This window comes from Podarcis gaigeae, assembly GCF_964106915.1.
Source record: "Podarcis gaigeae genome assembly, chromosome: 4".
Lineage (NCBI taxonomy): Eukaryota > Metazoa > Chordata > Lepidosauria > Squamata > Lacertidae > Podarcis > Podarcis gaigeae.
The window spans coordinates 34,619,037-34,623,593 of NC_139677.1; the positions used below are offsets into that span (position 1 = coordinate 34,619,037).

General features: G+C 46.5%; 1 long non-coding RNA gene across 1 annotated transcript; it reads right to left on the reverse strand.

Moving 5' to 3' along the window:
* Positions 1–396: 396 nt before the first annotated feature.
* LOC310842743 lies at positions 397–3,642 on the reverse strand. Its single transcript, XR_014563332.1, has 2 exons — positions 3,611–3,642; positions 397–776 (listed from the first exon to the last, which is right to left on the reverse strand). It is a non-coding gene; the product is annotated as an uncharacterized lncRNA (long non-coding RNA).
* Positions 3,643–4,557: the final 915 nt, after the last annotated feature.

Below are 4,557 nucleotides of genomic sequence, written 5' to 3' on the forward strand. Positions count from 1 at the left end.
TCATGACCTACAAGGCTTCTATTAACCCTGACCACTAGAGGTGATGATCATTTCCTCGATCCATGCACTTTTTCTTATTTAAGGCAGAACTGAAATTATCTGCTGGGAAGGCTTTTGGTTGACCTGGTATAGGACTGGGATACACAACGCTGGCTACTTACTTTCTTGTGAATGAAAGCTAGTTTTTTTAAGAATGGAGGATGAGGGGCTCTTAACCTGACCTGGAAGTGGACTTTTAATAACAGTGCTATGATGTGCCTTGGAAAATGGTGGTGTTGGGAAAGATATACTTGATTTAAGGTGGAAGTAACCTTAGATGGATAGATAGATGATAGATGATATCTATCTATCTATCACCTATCTATCATCTATCTATCATCATCTATCATCTATCTACACACACACATTTTATTACAACATTTTAACAATCTCTGGAGAAAGAAACCCGATAACAGTTTGGGGCCTCAAGAATTCCTTGCAAAATTCCTCCGGGGTATTTGAAGGTCAAATGCAGCATGTGGCTTGTTGCTTATAAGGCAATAGAGACTTCACAGAGATGCTGAAATATGGCTGTGATGCTTCAGACCATTGGCAGCTTGCCATGCCTTTCATGACCCCACCACAAACTTTTCTTGGTGTCCCTTGGAGGCGACCAGATGAAAACTGCTCAGTTTGTACAATAGCATCCATCACACCAGGTATTTGTCATGCTGCAAAAGCTGCCATTTGGAGCAATGGTAGGTGCTACTGTACAGCTTAGTAAACAGGAAAGATATCTGGCAAAGAAGAAGAGGGGGGAAGAGTGAGATATGTCAAGACAATGAAACCACTAAAGTGGGAGCCACCTAGAGCCAACAAACGATGGTAAGCACATATGACAGTATTATTTGTTGAATGCTTAGAGTTCACTCATTTGAGTATTGTGTAATACAGTGGTACCTCGGGTTACAGATACTTCAGGTTACAGATGCTTCAGGTTACAGACTCTGCTAACCCAGAAATAGTACCTTGGGTTAAGAACTTTGCTTCAGGATGAGAACAGAAATTGCATAGTGGCAGTGGGAGGCCCCATTAGCTAAAGTGGTACCTTAGGTTAAGAACAGTTTCAGGTTAAGAATGGACCTCCAGAACAAATCAAATTCTTAACCCGAGGAACCACTGTAATGGTGCACCTAGATATACATACCCTCCAACACCTTGAAGGCAAAAACTGGGGTGCTAGCTTCCTGGATGCCATATTTCCATTTTCTCTTGTGAGAGAACGGTGGCCATTTTGGACACTGTGATGTCCCACAATTTTGTGCAGCTATTCCCTCCCCCAAGTGCTTTTGGGGGTCATGGTGCCCCAAAATGTGTGTTTTGGAGCACTGCAGGAGACTGCGGCCCTACAAAAAGTGTAAAATAGTGGGTAGACATAGCAGACGACACAGCGATTTCACCAAAGCAGCTCTTTATTTTGGAAGCTGGAACAGAAAACTGAACTGCAAACAGCTCAGCCGGCCTGCTTTTATAGGCAGCCGGCTGTCAACAATGTAGCAACAACAACCCAGGGTTTCCCGCCTAAAATAACTGACGTGGACCTGAGTGAAAACTACATACACAATACTCCTGGTGGCCAGGGTGAGAACTTCAATACATAACACCCCTCCCCACCGAGATAAGGCGTTAGTTACAATCGTAATGGTCTCCTTATATACAGCACTACACGTAATGGTTCAATTAGGCACAAAGCATATCGGTTACATTTCACATATGTACTTCCATTAGACCAACAGTGTTACATGTCCAACAACATAGTCCTTTAAATACGGTCTACTGGCCTTGTGGATTTCCTGGGCGGAGAGTTCAACAGCTTCTGAGACAACGGCCTCCTCAGTGGCTTTCTGCAGCGTGAGGTCTGGCTTGGCGAGGAGATGCCGTTGCAGACAGATGTCCTGGACCCCGCAGACGATTTGATCCATCAGGGCATCATCTAAGTCTCGGAACTCGCAGTGCATTGCAGCCGGTCGGAGGGCGGTGGTGTAGTTGTTGATTGACTCCCCCTCTGCCTGGTTCCGGTGGTAGAACGCATGGCAGGCAGCAATCTTGGACAGCTTTGGGACGTAGTGGTTGCGGAGCTTCTCTTGAATTGTGTCCCAAGGTGCTGCCTGGACTGCTAGAGGTGCAACCAATGCTCGGGCAGTCGCAAACACTTCGGGGCCACAAAGGCTGAGGAGAGGCCCCGCTTCTGCTCTACAGACCCTCTTGCCAGCTCATTTGCTTGGAGGTAGCAGTCAAACCGAGTGAGGTAGGAGTCCCATGATTCAGAGGCTGGGGCAAACGGTGGTAGAGGCACGAGTGAAGCCATGGTTCCGATGCCGACGTGGAGGCAATGGATGGAACACCGTGCTCTAGCCAGACGGTCAGCTCTGAATTGGTTCTGCTCTGTGATTTCGCTCAGTGTTTCAGCTCCATGATTCAGCTCATCTCAGAGGGTGGCTGCATCTGGCTGTGGTCTGTTGTCCATCAATCCCACCTTCGTCGCTAGTGTAAAATAGTGGGTAGACATAGCAGACGACACAGCGATTTCGCCAAAGCAGCTCTTTATTTTGGAAGCTGGAACAGAAAACTGAACTGCAAACAGCTCAGCCGGCCTGCTTTTATAGGCAGCCAGCTGTCAACAATGTAGCAACAACAACCCAGGGTTTCCCGCCTAAAATAACTGACGTGGACCTGAGTGAAAACTACATACACAATACTCCTGGTGGCCAGGGTGAGAACTTCAATACATAACACAAAGTGCTTTTTTGGGGGGGGGGAGGAATTGTGGTACGGAATCACGTGAGATCATGTCACACAAAATGGCTGCCGTTCTCTCATGAGGTAAATCGGGATGTCCTGTTTTTTCCAGGACACCTGTGGGGCCACTTGAATCCCCATTTGAGAGAAATGTTGTGGGTTAAAAAAAAAAATGCCAGGTTGTGGTGCGCAGGTAATAGTCAGAAGCAGTCTGGCAAATGGAGAAAATCAATTTTCTCCTCAGCCACCATCTTGCTGCAATATCCATTAGGAAAAACTCATTTGCATTGTGGGAATCCGTTTTGTTGACTTTCAAGGGGAAAGGAGATAGCATTTTATGGAAATGGTTGTTCCTTATCGGGATGGCGAGGTCAACAGGGAACAGGGATTCCTCACCACCTTGTTTGCTAGGTCCATCCTAATAAACCTGAGTGTGCAAACGTCTTAGCATAAATGGCACTAAATGTCTTCAGAAATGAAACGAATGACATGGTGAGGGCCCCAGCTGAAGGCTATTATGGGTTAAATTGTGATTTATGGTGCCCATGCACCATCATTTTCTGCCCAGTGACAGCTTCCACATTTCAGTCATGGCACCTTAATGAAGGGCCCTGATAGTATCTCAGAGTCTGCAGCTCTGTAATAGGCCAATTTATACAGCAAATGACACTGGGAGAGTCAGAAGAATGTTTTGTGTAATATTTGATAATGTAATTGATATTCACTCAGGTTTATGAATGTAAATGTTGGGCTGTTTGGTCTTCATCGGGGGTCATTTTTCTTCCAATTATCGGGTACCCATAAAAATGAAGGAGTTGAACTTTATCCATACCACAGGAGAGGTATTCCGAAGCATATTCTTCTAGGGAAAAAAACATTGCAAATCTTTACAGAGCTATTCTTCATTTTCTTCAAGGTGTCATATTTTCACACTCACTCACTGAAAGGCTGCGAGTACCAAGCAACATAGGCAGCACCTCTGGAAGTTTGCAGGGAAATGGCCTTAAAGGTGCCATGTGTTGTAAAGGGAAATATTGGCTTTGCCATTTTGTGATGAGTTGGCTGGCTGTTTGGGGCAGAAAGAGTGTGGCTGCACTGTTAATGCAACCTTCAGAGGTAGCAGTGGCCATGCAAGGGGCAGTGGTATTTAAAGCTGGGTTTCCCAAGTCTTTTCAGGCTTCCATAGTCAACTGAATCCAGTGCTGTATAGGCTAAGCAGGCTGAAGCCTAGAGCCTCTAAATCTAGGTGGCCTTGCCAGCCAGTCCGTTCCCCAGAGGGAAGTGTCCCCTCTCCCAAAATTGCAAACACAAGACTTCATGCGAGGGCAGGGCAACTTGGGCCTCTAAATCTAGGGGGCCTCACCAGCCTGCCTGCTCCCCAGTGCAGCAGTCTCCCCTCTCCCAAAACTGCAAACCCAAGACTTCATGCAAGGGCAGCACAACTCAGGCCCAGCAACTATGAGACTCAGGGCCAGCCAGTGGGGCCCAATTTGAAGCAGTGGGGCGCAACTAGATTTTTTTTTTTTTGGTAGGGCCCCAGTTCACAGCCAAAGTCTGCAAAATCTTAGAGATATAAATAAAATCTATCTAGATTGCCCTCGTGCGGGGGGCCCCCTTAGGAACAGCAAGTGGGGCCCAATTTGGCTAAATTGCTCCAATTGCCTTAAGGTCAGCCCTGATGAGACTCTGCAGGGGTTGGACTGACAAGCCCTGCACCTTCTAGGTCCCTAGTGTCACTATTCAAAGTACAGACTCAAGGACTTGTTATGGAAATAAGGG